Source organism: Felis catus, chromosome A3 (genome assembly GCF_018350175.1).
Source record: "Felis catus isolate Fca126 chromosome A3, F.catus_Fca126_mat1.0, whole genome shotgun sequence".
NCBI classification, from domain to species: domain Eukaryota; kingdom Metazoa; phylum Chordata; class Mammalia; order Carnivora; family Felidae; genus Felis; species Felis catus.
The window spans coordinates 110,839,582-110,858,657 of NC_058370.1; positions in this window are offsets into that span (position 1 = coordinate 110,839,582).

A 19,076-nucleotide genomic window follows, 5' to 3' on the forward strand; every position below is an offset into this window, starting at 1 on the left:
GGAGAGAAAAAAAAGAAAGGAAAGAAAGAATTTTTTCTTTGAATACTCTGCCTGCTCCTCGGAAATCCCTTACACCAACAGCTCTCCATCAGTTTCTCTTCTCTCTCAGGGGTTAGCCTTTCACTAAGAGCACAGTCATGGAATCCCCACCCCACCCCCACATTTCCTGGCTTTATGGCCACGCTGGCCCACTGATCCTGGGAATTACCGGCACTTCAGCAGAATCACTATCATGAACTGAGGAACACTCCTATTTCCAGAAACAATTAAGAAGGAGGAGGTGATTCCCACGCGGAAGATTATTCACAAGGGTGGAGGAAAGGAGTAATCTGAGACCAATGTCCTTGGTGGTGGAGGGGGGGATGGCAGGAGGGAAGGAGGAAAAGACGAGACAGGCAGAGGGGGCCGAAAGAAGAAAGGAAAAATAATGAAGAAAAGTTCTGCTTTTTTGGCCGTGAAATATAGCTCTGAGCTTAAGACAGTGGAATAAATGAAATAAAAGCCTAATTCAAGCACACACAGGCAGAATCTGAATCTTATTTCAGGTAAATGAAACCTGAAAGTGTAGGGAGATTGTCAAATCATGGGAGAACAAAGTCATTCCTGGAGTTAACTTAGGAGCCTTGACTTTGGCATCAGGTTGACTTAGGAGGCCAGCGTCCCCTTTCCCACCTCCGGGTTCTTGGTGAGGAGGGTCACACGGGCTGGCGTGGGCTCTCCGTTCCTCGCAGTGACCGCACAAGAGGGAAAGGGCCGTGGTGGGAGTTCCTGAGACACCAGTTTCCATTTTTCCCACCAACCACCTGGCTGTCATTAAGCACTTGCTGTCACCTCTTTGGGTGTCCGTGTTCTTAGCTAAGAAATGAAAAGCTAGCTTTGGATCACCTCTAACATCCTCTTTAATAGACGTGTGCTCCACAGCACATTAAAACTACCTTAGAGCTTTCAACCCCTCCCCCGCCCCCCATGCCTCCCTCCAGACCATTTATATCAGAATCTCTGGAGTGAGACAGGTATCAGTATTTTTATGCTCCTCAGGTAATTCCAATGTGCCTCCAAGGCTGGAAATCTCTGAACTGTACTAGATGAGTTTTGATACCTAAAACATTAAGAAAAATAATAGCTAACATTTATTGGGTGCTCACTATATGCCAGAAGCACTTTACATATTATGCTTCATTTAACCCTCACAAGGACCTCAGGAATTAAAACTTGCCATTTCTCCAATCCTACAGATGCAGAAATTGAGACTTAGGGTGGTTAGGTAATTTGTCTGAGGTTACCCAGCCAGTGAGTAGTGAACCAGAATTCTAACATAGGCAATTTGATCCTGGCACTCAGGATCCTGCCCACTAATCCATACTGAAACACGGAAATCTGAACAGCCTCTTGTAAGTGAAGTTAGGCTTTGGAAATTTTGCAGAATTACCATTTTTTTTCCCATATATTGGAACTGGGCAAGAACATTTCATTCCGGTTCTATTTCCTGTCTATACTTCGAATTTTGTAATTTAACTGTAATTTTCACTCAAAGTAGGGACAATGGGGGCTGCGTTATGAAGCGTCTGTACAAGTATTGCTCTTTAATTGCCATTACAGACTGCTTACTGTAGGCTAGCCACTATCCTAAGTGTTTTTGTGTTTTCATATACCCCTGACCCCTGAACAACATGGGTTTTGATTGTGCGGGTCCCCTTATACATGGATTTTTTAATATATATATATATAAATACAGTACTTATATATAATATATATAAGTACAGTACAGTATAAATAGATACATTTTCTCTTTTTTGTGGTTTTCTTAATAGCATTTTCTTTTCTGCAGCTTGCTTTATTGTAAGAATACAGTATAAAATTTGTATAATATATATAATATATATTTTAGTTGACTATGTTATTGGTAAGCCTTTTGGTCAACAGCATGCTACCAGCAGTTAAGTTTTGGGGGCATCAAAGTTCTATGCAGATTTTAGACTGGGGTCAGGATTGATGCCCCAACCCCCACATTGTTCAAGGGCCAACTGTAATTTTCAAAGATGACCACGATATTTTGAAGTTCCTCTCCTAAAGAAGTAAAGTCCATTTCTTTACCTCTTGATTCTGCACTTGGCCATCTAACTTACTTTGGTCAATGAGACATCCGCAAAGGTGACACAAGAAAAGGCTTAAAAAGTGCTTGGATACTTGTGTGTGACCCCTCATTTCTAGCCCTGAGAGCCCAGCCACCACATGGAGAAGTCCAGGCGACACTGCTAAATGTGGGAGATACATGGCTCTGCCGCCCAAGCCAAGTATAAGACATGTGAGTGAGGCCACCTGGGACCAACCAGCCCCAGCTGACTGCCACCTGACTTCCAGAACATGAATGTTCCTGGTGAGGCCAGCCTGAGAATTACTTAGCTGAGCCTGTCGCAAATTGTCAACCCAAATTAAGCTAACTATTGTTCTTTTAAACTATTAAGTTTTGGGGTTTTTTACACGTCGAAAGCTGACTGATATACATATATATTCACTCCTTTATTTCTCATAAGACACTCTGAGGTAGATTTTGTTATTATCTCTGTGTTACAGATGAAGAAACTGAGGTACACGAAGGCCAGGTATTTTGTCCAAAGTCACAGAGCCAGGAAGCGATTGTGTCAGTGGGTGAAACCAGATAAGCTGGAATCTGTGGCTCTAGAATCCGTGCTCCTAACTTCTGTGCTATACTATACATATCTTTTAATTTTTTTAATGTTTATTTTTGAGGAGGGTGGAGGGGCAGAGAGAGAGAGGGAGACACAGAATCCGAAGCAGGCTCCAGGCTCTGAGCTGTTGGCACAGAGCCCGAGGTGGGGCTCGAACTCACGAACCGTGAGATCATGACCTGAGCCGAAGTCAGGCACTTAACTGACTGAGCCACCCAGGCGCCCCTATGCTATACTATCTTCAGAACTCTCAGTAAAGTTCTGAATTTAAGAAAGAACAATCTTCTGGGGGTGCCTAGGTGGCTCAGTGAGTTAAGGGTCTGACTCTTGATTTTGGCTCAGGTCATGATCTCACACTCGGCCGTGTGCTGATTCTGCTTGGGATTCTCTCTCTCGCCTTCTCTCCCTGCCCCTTCCCCACTTGCACTCTGTTTACCTCTTTCAAAATAAATAAATAAATACACTTAAAAAAATTAAAAAAAAAAAAAAGAAAGAAAAATCTTCTGTTAGTTGCATTCCTGAAAAACTCAGGATTTATTACAACGGCAAAAATACTTTTATATTTTTACATATATTTACATATGTTTATATGTAAAGCAGAATTAGGTTTCGGGATGAGATAATTATAAGCAATTCTTTTTAGCAACATGAAAAAACCAAGAAGATATTTAAAAATTTTGCATGATACAAGACAATTCTTTAAGGAATTGGCCCATAAAGTGTGGGAAGCATATCGTGCTTGGGCCCTGTCTACCAAATGCCAGGAGCACCACACTTCTACGATCATTATAACCACAAAAAATTCCCCCATAAGTTTTGAAAAATGGATACTTGATCCCACTCTTAGAGAGTATGTTTAATTGGTCTAATGTGCAGCCAGTGTTAAGTCTCTGGTATGGGGGAAGCCCAATTAAAAAAGCTAATAGAGATCTGTCTATGATGAAGGACAGACCCTCTCTTTCACAACCAGACCATCAAGAACGGTCGTGCAGGTTGTGCACTATACAGTCCTAACAGGCACGTAGTCACAAAGACAGTGAACCACTCCTCATCTGTCAGACAGGAACCACACACTTGCTGGCTGGCCCTAGTGAAATCGCGTGTGAAAATATTATATACATATTTTAGGTGACATGGAATTTTTCCTTGAACAGCTTTCGTTAGTTGAGTAGTATTTTAAATTATTTAGACTGTATCTCTCTTCATAAAAGCCTACAATATTTGATTGCATATATTAAAAATTAAGCTTTATAAAGAATTTTTTAATTAAAAATCACACATACCCACAAGTCACAACCTGCACACCATCTCTTCTCTTTTTCTAAGGCCTCCTATTCTGTCAGAGATAGCAATAAAACAAATCCCGAGGTACTCAAATTTTGGCAAGGAACTTCCTGAATTCGAAAGACAGTAGAATTGCAAATATTCTTGGAAAAATAATAGGCATATTACTATATTAGGGTAAATGTATATATGAAAATACTACACGGAGAAATTGGGAGTTGATTATTTTACATTACAAAGTGTTGTAGATGAACGGTTCTGTGTCTCCCCACTATCCCATTCATATGTTGAAGCCCTACCCCCCAAAACCATTACATTTAGAGATGTGGCCTTTGGGAGGTAATTAGGTGAGGTCATGAGGGTGGTGCGCTTCCTTAGAAGAGGAAGGGAGACTAGAAGTTTCTTTCTGCCATGTGAGGACACACTGAGAAGGCAGCTGTCTGCAAGCCAGGAGGAGAACCCTCACCAAAAACAAAATCTGCTGGCAACTTGATCTTGGATTCCTAGCCTCCAGAAACTGTGACATAAAAAAGTCTGTTGTTTAAGTCACTCAATCTATGTTATTTTGTTATAGTAGTCCAAATTGAGACACAAAGCAATTCTTTAGAAAGTGTATCTCTGACTTATAAAGGATTTACTTCATGAAACTTTGTAAAGCAAGCTTCCTTATTACAGTGATAAAGTGACTTGATCTCCAGCAATATTCTTTGGGGGCACATGTCTTAAGAATCTGAATATTCATCTGACAGTATTTTGACGGTATTTATTGAGTTACTACAATGTGCCCATTACTATACTAAGCTCTGGGTATTTCGCTTAAGATGAGAGACATTATTTCTGCCCACAAACAGCTTCCAGTTTGTGAAGAAGATGTATAAACTGGCAAGTCAGACACAACATCATGAACAAAGTGTCCTGTGGAGCGTGCAGGTAAGTCAGCCTGACAGAGGGGGACAGGCCCTTATTAAAAGAGGTGGCAATTGAATTATAAAAGACTAGTTAACATTTTCCTGCTGGAGAAGCAGGGAGAGAAGCGATACAAACAAAGAAAGTAGCAGGTGCAAAGGCACTGAGGCGGACAAGTGAATTGTCAGAGACATAGGCCGGGGCTGAGAGGAGCCAAAGGTGATGAACTTGAGGATAAACATTAGTTACAGCCTGTGGAGGGCTTTGGATGTCATGTTGAGGAGTCTGGATTCCATCCTGCCCAAAACTGGGTCTGCAGGAATTTTAAGGCAGAAAATACTATCAATGTTGCCCTTTAGGAAAACAATGGCAGCTTTGTGAAAGAAAGGCTATGACGGGGAAAGACACATGGCACAGAGAACAGTGTGGAGACCTGTGCTAATGGGCACCATGCCTGGAGGCTTTCTTGTATGGATTCTGTCCTCTTCAGTCAGGTCAGGAGTCGCTGTAGGTGTAAAGGCAGGTTGGAAAGGAAGCGTGAAGGAAGCTATCATAAGTAAACAGGTTAGAGGTCGAGCCCACCAATCTTTCCTAGAGAGAAAGTGAATGAACACAGGGAAGCAGTATGCAGGTATGAAGTCTGGTCCAGAGAGGGCAATGGAGGCTGGAATCAGGAACCTAACCTCAGGGAAAAAAGTGTCAGAGACAAGAAACAATGGAGCAGGAATGCAGGCCAGAGGGTCTATGAAAGTGGTGACCAAGTTTTAGGCAAGAGTATTAAGAATGGCACAGGACAGTGGCACCTGGGTGGCTCAGTGGGTTAAGCTTCCCACTCTTGGTTTCGGCTCAGGTCATGATCTCCAGGTTGGTGAGTTCAAGCCCCACCTTGGGCTCTGCATTGAGAGGGAGGAGCCTGCTTGGGATTCTTTCTCTCCCTCTCTCTTTGACCCACTCCTGCTCACTCTCTCTATCTCTCTCTCAAAATAAATAGACTTAAAAAAAAAAAAAAGAATCGCACAGGATAACCTGCCAGAGCCTCTGAATATTCAGTGTGCATCAGAATTAGGGCTTGTTACAAGGCCGACTTCTAGGTCCCTCCCCCAGAGATTCTGACTCCATATAGGTCTGGAGCAGGGTCTAATAATCCGCAAGGACCCACCTGCTGTGGACGCTACTGGCCCTCGGACTACATTTGGAGTAACAAGGCTCCCAGCTGTAGGACTTCCAGCTGTAAAATGACCTGAAATGATTTCAGGATTTGAAACCAGTTGGACCTTCAGGTGTAGACATTTTGTGACCAGACTGGAGAGGGGTCTGAGTGGTGGAAGAAGGCCCGTTGTGACACCAAACACATAATCTGAGGGACACCGGAGTGGAGTAGGCAGCTGTACATGAACACCAAACGAGACTTGATTAAAGAAGAAGAAGAAGAAAAAAGTTGGTTTCTCTTCTCTGCAGGCAGCTGCTACAAAATGGGACTAATGGTGTTTAAGGAAAAGTGAGAGAAAGAGGCAGGTCTGAGCAAGCGCTACCCAGACACCGTCTCGTTGAAAACTGGATCGGTCAGCTGGGAGCTGGGGTTCTGCTAAGCCCTCTCTGCACCAGCAACCCCACACTGGGAGCTTCTGGGCAGCTCCAGGCTGATTGAACAGAACTCCATCGTGACACCTTCCAGTTTTTCAGGGCCCCTCTTCAAGTGGCAATACAGGATTTTGTTGCACTATTAAAAAGAAAAAAAAATAGGCGAAGATCATCAAACCTTTGAATTGATTAAATTATAGTGCATCTTTTAATAGGACAGACTGAAGAGGCTTCTAGAAACTAGGCCAAATTTTCTGGAGAGCTGCCAGCAATCATACGGCGTGAATACGGATATAAACAAGATGTTAATGCTCAACAATTTTTTTTTTCTTTTCTGACTTACGCTGTGAAGGTAACAGTTAACATTGAAGCCATAGCCGGCACAACCCAAGCAACAGATGGCAATTTGCTTAAATTGCAAGATGGATTTGAAATTGGAATTGATTAAAATACTAGTGCCTATAGTAGATGAAAAGGAGTTGATTCATTTTCCAAGATCCTTGAAATATGGAAATTATTAATCAGTGAGTCAGCTAGTTTATCGCTAGGTATCAGCACATACAAACACAAATTCTAACGTTCTTACCCATGCGACATAAATTCCTTCAGCTGCGTGGGCCAACACACACTCCATTCCCACATCATTGAATAAACATAAAATGTAATCAGAGCAACGGCAACTAGAACAGTGGAGGGTATGTATTTATGGAACAAATGAGCGAATGAATGAATGAGTGTCAAAGCAGAGGGGTGGAGATAACCGGCCGCCTGGCATCAGCCTGGAACCAGAAGATGGAGAAAGTGTTCACCATTTGGCTACAGAAGCTCCACGTGTAGAAGGCAGGAGGTGCAGACGGACAGGAGAAGAGGAAGAGGAACAGGAAAGCCTGGATTATCGGTAGTAGGGCCCTGGGAGACCTGGAAGATGAGCACAACAGAGACATCAATGACTAAACTCTGTCTGAAAAACATTCTAGCAAAGTAGCTCTTCAAAGAATGGAATAAAATCAACATTGACACAAACAAACTCTTGATCCTAATTATTTGCCAAGCAACTGCTACAAATCTCGAAGGGGAGCGGAAGAGGCTGGATCGATAGTTTTGGAGTCCACTTCAGCTATCTTGAAGGCTCTTCGGGACATATAAGTGTTGGGATGCTTGAAGTGTTGGGGTCACCAATTTATTTAACAAGAGTTTATTGATCTCCTACTATCTACAAGTATTTTGCTTGGTGCAAAAGTGAATAATACGGAATTCCTGTCCTCAAGCATCCTACAGTCTATATGGGGTGAACATATGCATTTAGACATAATTATATAATAGGACAAACTTCAATAATTGCCCAGAAGTAGAATAATTTGGAATATTCATTTATTTATTCACTCATTTATTGCTTAGGAAGTGTGTGATTCAGCAGATTTTAGGATATTCATAAAATGGTGCAACTATCACGGCTATATAATTACAGAGTACTTTCATTACGTAAAAACAAACTCAGTAACCATTAGCAGCCACTCTTCATTTCCTGCTCTCTCTAGCCTTTGACAGCTGCTAATCTAGTTTCTGTCTATGGTTGTCCCTATTCTCAACTGATTCCCCCAAATTAACCTAAGTTACATATAAGGTTTATTTCTGGAATCTGAAATCTATTCCAATGATGTTTATGACTACACTGTCTTGCTGACTGTAGCTTTGTAGTAAGTTTTGAAACTGGGAAATTTGATTCAAATTCTTTAATTTTATTCTTTTCAAATCGTTTTGGCTATTTGGATCTCTTACATTTCCATATAAATTTTGAAATCAGCTTGTCAATTTTTGCAAAAAAATTGCTGGGATTTTGGTAGGGATTTCATTTAACCTGTAGATCGGTTTGGGCAGTATTGGCATCTTAACAATATTAAGCTTTCCATTCATGATCTTTCCATTTATTCAGATGTTCTTTAATTTCTTTCAATAATATTTTGTAGTTTTTAGAGTATACATTTTGCACTTATTTTACTGAATTCAGTCCTAGTAATTTTATTTGTTTTGATACTATCATAAGTGGAAATGTTTTTGTTTTTAATTTAATTTATTTTTAATTTTAATTCCGGTGTAGTAAGCTAGAACTTCCAGTAGAATGTTGAGTAGAAAGTGTAGAAAACCGAAATCTTCATCTTAGTCTTGACAAAAGAGGGAAAACTTTCAGTCTTTTTCAAAAAATTAAGTATACTATTAACTGGGGGTTTGTCATAGATGCTCTTTATTGAGGTAAGGAAGATCCCTCCTATTCCTAACTTGTTGAGGATTTTTATTCATGAAATGGTGATACATTTTGTTCAAATGCTTTTTCTATGTCTGTTGAGATGAGTTTTAGCCTATATTCTATTAATATGGTAGATTACATGGTTGATTGTTACATATCGAACCAACCTCACTTTTCTGGGGTAAATCTCACTTGGTCATGGTGTACTTTTTATATGTTGCTAGATTCAATTTGCTAGTATTTTGTTGAGGACTATTGCATTTATATTTATAAGAGATATTGGTCTGTGGCTTTCCTGTCATTTGATGTCTACCTGTTTTGGAGTCAGTAATACTGACTTCATAGAATAAGTTAGAAAATAGTCCCTCCTCTTCCACTTTGCAGACGAATTTGTGAAGGATTGGTATTCATTCTTCTTTAAACATTTAGTAGAGTTCACCAGTGAAGCCATATCATCCTGAGATTTCTTCTTGGGAAGGTCTTTTTTATAATTTCTTTAAAAAAAGGTATTACTTATTCAATACTTACAGTTCTTTTCAGATATTCTAGTTCCTGAGTCAGTTTTGGTGATTCGTGTCTTTCTAGGAATTTATCCATTTCATCTAGGTTGTCGAATGTGCTAGGTTTCCTGTACTACCTTATAATCCTTTTTATTTCTGTAAGATTGATAGTAATGTTTCCTTTTTTATTTTTTATTTTAGTAATTTGAGTCTTCTTTCTTTTTTCTTGGGCCAGGCTAGCTAAACATTTGTCAACTGTGTTGATCTCTTCAAGGAACCAAATTGAATGTTATTGATTTTTTTCTTTGTTTTTCTGTTAATTCTTTTATTATTTCCACTCCAGTCTTTATTCTTTCCTTCCTTCTGCTTTAGTTTGCTCTTATTTCCTAATTTCTTAAGATGGAAGGTTGAGTTACTGTTTGAGATTTTTGTTCTCTTTAAATATAGACATTTATAGATGGAAATATCCTTCTCAGCACTACTCCCACAGCTTCTCATAATTTTAGTATGTTGTATTTTCATTTTCATTCATCTCAGTATATTTTCTAATTTTTCTTGTGGTTTCCTCTTTGGCCCCTTGGTTATTTAGTAGTGTGTTGTTTCACTTCCACATACTTGTTAATTTCCTAAATTTCCTTCTATTATGGATTTCTAATGTCATTCCATTGTGGTTGAAGACTGTATTTTGTAGCATTTCTCTCCTTTTGAATTTATTGAGGTTTATATTATAGCCTAACTTGTGGTCTATCTTGGAGAATGTTCCATGTGAACTTGAGAAGAAAGTATTCTGCTGTTGTTGGGTGCAGTGTTATAAAGATGTCTACTGGGTCTAGTTTATAACATCAAGTGCTCTATTTCCTTGTTGATCTTTTCTCTTGTTTTTATTTCCATCATTAGAAGTGAGGTATTGAAGTCTCCAACTATTCTTACTAAATTGTCTTCATTTTCTGTTCAATTCTGCCAGGTTTTGTTCATGTATTTTGGGGCCCTGTGATTTGGGAATTTTTAAGAGGCAGAGAACATCAGGAAATGTGTGCTCCCCAGACACATATACATACACAGATCATGTGCATGTGCACTCACACCCCCTCACCCCTGACGTGTTCCTTCAAACAGCCTGTTTTTCTGCTTTCTGTGTCTCCTCAAGAAACATTTAGGAAACTGTTAGGCAACAGTTAAACAAGTTGCCAGATAGACACCAAGCAATTCTCTGAATTAGACAGGTTGGAGCAAAGAATTAGGGCGGGTGGAGTGGAGTGGAAGGCAGAATTATACGCTCTGGTACATGGAAAACGGTACTGTAGCATCTGTGGATAAAAGAGGGAAGTATTACCTCAACGGTCCAAAAAGCTACGATACTGTTTGAACTTGTGTGTTTTCAAAGTAATCTTAGAACTTTGAGTACAATACTCCTGAAAAGGCTAGTGCATGTCACTAGAGGAAGGAAGAACACGTGTCCTGCAGGCTCTGATATCTTCCAGGCACACAAGGATTCTATTGTCAACCGCAGATGATTACATATGTTTTCATGGCTGTCTCCTCACACGTATGTTTATCTTTCATCATTTTACTGCAAAATATTAGATATGTATTCCGGAATTTTCTGGTAAAAATTCTAAGAATATGTATTGTAAACTTTTCTTGTATTGATTTATATTTTTAATTAATGCTTCTCAGAAAGTTGAATTTTCTAAATGTGTTCAGTTTCATTTTTCCTAACATACCTTCTTTGTTCAAGAAGTGGCCCATAAGTTTACTGGAGATTTTCTGGTAATGTTGCTGTCCTCAACTCAACTATTGGTAAGTATTGAGTGACTTTGGGTTTAAATCATTCATCTTTAATCTGAAAAGCACCATGCAGGAGTTTAGGTACATAATAAAAGGAAGTTGGGTATTCTTCCACTCAGCAGAGCTGGGCATAGGGTTTCTACTCTCTGAAGAAAGTTGGAGAATCTGAGAAAGAGATATATGCCTGGAATAAAAGAGCATTCCTTCACTGGCATTGTCCCTGGAACCCTGCACGTAAAAGTAAGGAGAGACAAAACCCTTGGGCTGGTAACTCTCCTTAAGAAGTAGGTTTGGGTTTATTCCATTTCACTGAAAAAGGCTATTGAAGACCCTAAAACTTCAGTCCCTAATTATGGCCCCTGTACTATCAGTCTAGAAATATTTTATAACCAAATGCCCACATGGCACATAAAGTAATTCAGCAGAACACCAACAGTTTGCATTACCTCAGGCAATCTAAGAATTACCTACAAAACATACATCTAAGATGTCCAATGTATTACATTGTTCTACGGATTTTTAACCTGAAGTCAATGAGTGTTGGTGCTATGGACTTCTCTGAAAAAATGATTGCCAGGGCTTCTGTTCGACTCTATGGGTTTGAAGTAGAAAGTAGGGCCAACTGTCTATTAAGATCACTAAATGCCTGACAATAAAATGAAGCCATCTATATATATGCAAATGCTTATCTTTATTATTTTATTTTATTTACACATACTGTTTTGAGAATCAGAGTGAAGGAGTGCAAGTACCTTATGAAAACAGTGATTAAAAGTAAGGAATATTAGGTATGTCCTTTTGTAATCTCATTTGTGACTATTAGGATTTTGCTAACAACCATATCCCTAACCACATGGTAAGATGTAGGTTCTGTATTCATTTAAAAATGGGGAATCTTTATTGAGCTCATGCAGTATAGCCCATAACTGGTCTTACAGTCAAAAGTACTCTTTGTTGTTTTTATGACGAAGAATATAAAACTGTAGTTAGTAGAGAAAGAAGTGTGCCTACAGCTTGCTTGCCCTTTTGGATGGGACAGTTTTGAAGCTCATCATGTAGGAAATTAATGTATCTTGGGTTGAATAAATTATAAATAGTAAGCTGGGAGAGATGATATTTTAAATCCAGTTAGGTGGATTCATGCCTGCAGACGTGACAAAGAGAAACACATTTGCAAATCACCCGGATCTACCATTCAATTCTGTGACAGGAAATATTCTCTGCATCCACTTTGGCATAAGCTCTTAAAAGTCAACTATAAAGTATAATGAAATGTGACTTGGTCCCAAGTAAAAATGACTTGGGATCTTCAAAGTTTAGGGCCGGTTTATTCACCTTTAGTTGATAAAGTTGGGAAAACCAATGATCTCTGGTCTTACTAGCATCCAAGCTACTTAAAATTCTCCCCCCAAATTCTTTCCTTCGGTTATTATTTTTCAGGATCTTCTCTCATTGTCTGTTTGGTGGCCAAATTCAGTCCTGTTTATTATATCTGACAATTTTTTAATCCTTAAAATCAAATTGATAAGATTTAAATGTGACAAATTCTAGACGGCTTCCTCCAATTTCATTTTGCGTGTTACCTAAGAAGAAGTCCTTGTCAGCTCCAGCCATAGGAGGCCAAATCCAAAATTTTCTGGAGCCCACTTCAGCAATAATCTATTGATAAGAGGGAGAAGTAGAAACCCATTTCTTGGCACGGTGGAGGAGGTGTAAATGGTTCTTGGATTGCAACAGATCACAAGGATAAGGTGAAATTTCCTCATTCTGTTACAAACTTCTCAGCCCCCAATTTCTCCAGCGTACTCAGGAATATACGTGGTCAGCTGGACAGGCCAACTCAGGTGAGGTTTTAAAGGCAGAGTGGGAAGCATGAACCCAGGGACAAAAGACTTTGGTCTTTTGAGATCTATTGGGTTGGTTACTGTGCTTCTCTGTTGCCTTCCAGATTCTAGATTTGGACAAATCATTTTTCTCACGCATCAGAATCACTTGGTGACTTTTATCCACTGCCGGAATATTAAGTATTAATTTTCTCTGTGATTTAACAAGAAGTGGATATGTGGCCAGAAATTTGTAGTACTGGACTAAAAATTAATTACCAAGTCAGTTTGTTCCCAGCTTATTAATATGTAGGAAGAAAAAGGGTCCTTTACAAGTGCTCAAACACACACACATGCACACACGCACGCGTGCACACATATGCTTCATTACTCTTGCTACTACGGGCGTTTTGGAGACCACTAGGTGTCACTGTGCACAGATACCTACATGTGTAGATGCAAAGGCAAGAAAACTTGATTCCCTGGTAAAGCTGTTCTCCTTTTCTTTAGGAGGTAGAGATGAGATTCAATACACAATGAGTTTAATTCCTCCTTCCCTCCTCCTTAAAGACTGAAGGATAGTCTTTAACTTATCTTTTATTTAGATCGGGAAGAAAACTTTCTTGAGTTCCTCCTTTCCTGTTAATCTCCCTTTCTCTTGAGTTTAAAGTAAAAGAAACGCTGGGTTTTTTTGATGAAGAAACACATGTGGGAGGCTAAAGCATCACATGGTTTATCAGCATTGTGGAGGTCTTCCTTTGGGGGTCACAGAGTCAGATCTAGCATCTCCTCAGATGCTTGAACCCTTCTGGGTAGAGTAAGCTTTAAGAGAGTGGGCCACCTTCATGGTCTGATTTGAAGCTATGACTGCAAGCAGTTCCCCTGCCTCCACTGTCCACTTCACTTCGCCTGGAGTTTTATGTCGCGCCAGCGAAATCTTGCCCCTGGGTGTGGCATACCGTGTAAGCAAAAACACAGTGTGTGTTTTTTCGATGTATAAGTTATATGGTGCCCTTCATGAGCACATTAACAGTAAATTATGTAAGTATATTAAATTAGAGTTATTTTAGCTATATGTCCTTTTGAAAGATACAGAATATAAATTTGAGGGTGTATGTTTCAAATAATACAGAAAAAGGAAAGAGGGACAGGTCTGGATCAAGATAATCAAATTGGGCAGGATTAGGGCTAGGAAATGTAGAGAGGACAGGGAGCAAAGAGGACATTCTTACTCCTTCTTTCAAAGTTCCCTGTCTCTCTGGCACCTTCCTGTGAACACCTGTTTTCTCTCATCTAATTTGGAAGATATGGAAAGGTCTGGAGGGATGTATTTAATGGAACAGTTGATGGAGTACACAAGAAAGGAAGGGTAATATGTGAAGTGTCTCTCATGCTCTAGGCACTATATTCTGTGCAGTGTGAATGTGAATTCACCTAAATTATCCTTCCGTTATAAAGTAGGAAAATGAAATGCACACAGTCTTAACTAAACTTCCCATGGCCTCACAGCTAGAAAGAAGCAGAGCCAAGGCTAGAACAGATTAGAACTTTTATTTGACCTTAAGAAGATAAACTGTTTGAACCAGCCTGCATGTGAACTCAGTGATACATGTATGAGAGCATTTATTGCAGCATTGCTAAATGGGGAAAACTAGAAACAACTTCCGTGTCCATGAGTAGGTTAATGGTTGAATACATTGTGTACTTGTTATAAAGCACCAAATTCTGTAAGTACTTGAAAGGAAAAATTTCCAAGCTAGGTTATAAGATGAGATGGCAAGATGTAATAGGTTTTGTATCAGCCTATTTGTTTTAAAAAGAGGAAAGATATGTTTATATGTGTTTTAATAATATGTCATTTATATCAATAATCTACAGATAGTTAATAATTTATATATAAAACACACTAGATTGTACTTCCTGTGAAGGCAGACTTCTGTTTTCTTTTTTGCTCAAGGATGCATTCTCATTGTCTAGCACATTTGCTCATGAGGTAACAGACCCTCAGGTGACCCCCCTAGTTATTTACAACTGCTGGTGCTCACATCTTTGTGTAATCTCTTCCCCTTGAGTGTGGATGGTACCTGTGACTTGCTTCTAATCAATGGAATATGGCAAAAGTGATGGGATGTCATCCTCACACTTAGATTTGATTAGGTTACATTCTACAAGGCTCTCTTAGCAGACTGGAGCTGGAGATTCTTTGTGCAGTCTTGATGAAGTAGGCGGCCATGTTAGGGAGGCCAACATGGTGAGGTTGGTCATATAAATTCACGTTGCTGTGTATGAGTTCAGGTCCTTTCTGCTGATTAGTATTCTGTGACATGAAACTGCTATACTTTACACAAACTTTCACCAGTGTTGAACACCCACGGTGCCTCTGATGCCCTGCTATCACAATGTCTTGGTGAATATCTTTGCAACCATCATGCTATGGAATCTAAGCATCTACCCCACACATGGGGAGTGGCATTGCTGGGCCATGTATAATTGGGTCCTTAATTTCACTTGGTACTTCCAGGTTCTTTCTGGAATGGCTGTACCATGAGCACACCCATGGCAGTGCAGGATGTTTCTTGTTTTCTCGTATCTTCCCCAAGTGTATCTGTCTCCAAAGTTCATGTTCTTATTATACTTAAGTGATATCCTAGTCATCCAAGTTTTGAAAGCATTCAAAGACAGCCTTTCAAAAATGAAAAATGTTCTAACGTTCCAGACATCATTGTATTCTAAGTTAAAAGACAGGTCATTATCTGAACACGTTTTGGTTCCTTAGTGTTTGTCGTTCTCCACTGACTTCCTGTTTTTTTTTTTTGATGATGATGAGAGAAAAAATATGGGTGTGAGAAGAGAGAAGTATGGAATATTGCGCTGAGGTGCTGGGGAAACAGGCACATGCACGTCCAAATGGGCATGTGCTCACACACACACACACACACACACACACACACAGGGTATGGGAAGGAAGGAAGAGAGGCTAAGCGATGAAGATAAAGGAAACGAGTGATATGTAATAAGAAAGGAAGATGTTTTATCTTTAAAGCATTGATTGGAAGTGAAGGGGATGAGGGTGGAAGATGATGGGGGACTGAGCATGAGCTTGTGTGTACGTGCGGAGTAAAGTGGGAGGCGTCGGGACCATGGACCACCTTCTGCTTCCCCCTGTCGCTTAAGCCATCTCCACAGGTAGAACTGAGCATTGGAGATTTAACACATCTAAACAGCAATAATTAGTGCTGTTGTTGTTTTGTGTGTGTGTGTGTGTGTGCGTGTGTGTGTGTTTGGGGAGATGAAGAAAAGGTAGAATACAATGACTGAATTAAGCGCTAAGATCATGTCAGCATGACCAATTTCTTCTTTGCTTTTCTCCTTTAGAACTAAATTGCCCAGGTGTTGGAAAGAAACTTGAAACCAGAATCTCCTCATCACCAAATATTATGTTTTAATTGCTAGGCATGCCAGGTTTAAATAGATAGCACCAAATCTGCATATCTGAAGAACATAAAATGTAGGCTTTTAAAAGAAATTAAGATCTACATTGGTTTTTCCTGACACATTTTGTTTGAAAAAGATGTATTGAAAAATAGCAGTTTCTTTTACCAATTCGATGACTGATCTAAGTGTAACTATTATACAAATCAGCAGCAGAGAGTATGCATTATAGCTAAATGCTAATCCATGATAATGGAAGGGACTGAGACTTACGGAGCTGAGAAACCAATGTTTAAAAAAAAAGTGGACGTGTTTGTGAGAAGCAGCACCTAAATACATACTCATGCCTTGCAAACATCAGCCTGACTCTTTCAGGATTGTGGTCTCCTCTCTGTCATGTGGGACCTGAAAATAAGACCCAGCTCCACCCTCCACTGTGTTGGTGTTGCTGATGGGGCAATAGGTATACTGGGGAGAAGGTTCTAGAAGGACTTTGAAGATCATCCAGTTTCCAGCCTCTGTCTGATGCTTGATTCTCTTCAACTTTGTATGATGTGGCTGTCCAGATTGTTTCAATATTTCCGGGGATTAAAAGTTTACTTCATCCTAAAATACCTTATTCTATGTGTAGGCAGTAAACAGAAAGATCTAACTTTTGCTCTATTTAAGTAGATATCTAAATCTGGAATTCTCCTGTTAGTCCTGTTTCTGACCTTTTGGATGACACAGGAAAAAATTATTGTCTGGGTGCCATGGCAGTGTGGGCCCCTGCCTGGCAGCTGATTCTGGACTGGTTGCCTTATCCATGGCAAATAAAAGGAGGGCGATTAATTAAACGGCCCCTCCACAGTTCCCTTTGTTGGCGGGAGCTCCTGCCAATTCAGCGTCCTCTGCATTTGGAATGACAGAAGACCTTAAGGTAGACATCGACAAAATCCACAATTCAACTTAAAACTTTATGTTTCTGGAAATAGCTTTGCTATTTTAATGTCCATAGCATTAAACCTCCCTCTGAAGCCTGAAGCCGGTTTAATACCGAAGGGCACAGCTCAGGAGCGGCCCAATGGAGGAGACGCATAGGGCAAGGTCTAGAGGTGGGGCAGGGCTTACCACCCTCCCTACAACCTTCACATGTTTACCAACCTGAAGTTCTGAGATTTTGTTTTAAAGGGAAAGTAATATAGGGCAGAATTAGAAGCATAAGTTCCTAAAAAAAACTAATAAACAATGCATATTGAAACTATCTATAGGAAATGGGAATGCAGTCATTCACAAGGTCAAGAACTTTTTGAAATCTATGGTTGTTCGGAGGATCAGAAGCAAGCTGGGAAGAACTCAAGAAACCCACAAATCTGTGCCCGTTATCTCCTGAGCGGATCCCTGTGAGTGCTTCCTTGCTTTCATCCTGGTGCCTCTTCCTCCGCTTTGCACACGACAACCAGAGTGACCTTTTCATTCCTTCACTTAAATTCCTTCAGTGGCTTCCCATTTTTCTTGGGCCAATGACCAATGTTCTTACTAGCTCCTACATGGTCGGGCTCATCCTTCCAGCTTCACACTGCATCACTTTCCTGTGCCTTCTGCAGCCACAATGACCCTCATTCAGTTATTAGAACACACCAAGGTACCCTTGACCCCCATGCTCTTTCTTCTGCTCCCTTTCCATCTAATTAACTGCCGCTTGTCATAGAAAATTAAGCTTAGATGTTCCTTCCTCAGGGGAACCTTTCCTGATCCCCCATTTTAGGTCAGGTCTGTTTCTTAAGAGCTCTCAAAGTTTCTTTCCTTCAGGGTACCTGTCTCAGTTTGCAATTGTATATTAGCATGATTGTTAAGTTTATGTCCGTGTGACTTTGTAACTGTGTAAGTTTATGTCATTGTTCCAGCTTGAGGAAAAAGTCTCGCTAAGACTGGCCATGAATCTGCTTCCCTTCCACACCTCAATTTCTCTCTGTATTTCCAGGATTTCACTTTGTATCTGATGTGTGTGGACAAGAAAAGGGTTGTCCTCACAAGGTGGTTGGAAGGGGACTGATCAAAGTTTTTAGATGATCACGGGTACTGTGCAACGGGAGGACTCCTGTCTCATTTGGCTCACTAGTGCTGTCACCAGATGGTGCTTTGCTTGCAAGGGAGATGGGTGGCATTTGGATGGTGGCCCCTCCCTCTTGGTCTGACCCCTTGGCCCTATGCCCTTGACTTTCTCTCGTCATGATCCCTCCCCCTCTTTCTTCCCTTCCTCCACACTCCTTCCTGGTCCTATAACTGTCTCTCATTTGATGGAATTGGTAGGGGAGAGAATGCTAGAATACAGTACTTCTTCCCATACATCAATTGGGTAATTAAAAAAATCTGGGGCGCCTCGGTGGCTCAGTCAGTTAAGCATCTGACTTCGGCTCAGTTCATGATCTTGCGGTTTGTGAGTTCAAGCCCCACGTCGGTCTCTGTGCTGACGGCTCAGAGCCTGAAACCCGCCTCAGATTCTATCTCTCCCTCTCTCTCTGTCCCTCCCCCACTCATGCTCTGTTTCTCTCTCTCAATAATCAATTAATATTGAAAAATTAAAAAAAAATCTTGTACCTCCATTTTAGCTTTTAAAACTGAAGTAAAAATTTGGCTATTTTAAGCTCCAATTCCTCTGTGATAATATTTCCCTGAGGCAGTAGATGTCTTGTGTCTAACTGCCCAAATGAAGAAGAGTCATAGAGAAAAAGAAGAGAGTAGGCAATGAACACATTGGCTATTACACAAAATGGTCACCCAATCACGTGTCTCCTCCTATCAAACTGTGGAAATAGAGATCACGTCTGTTCTCACCCAACGTTGT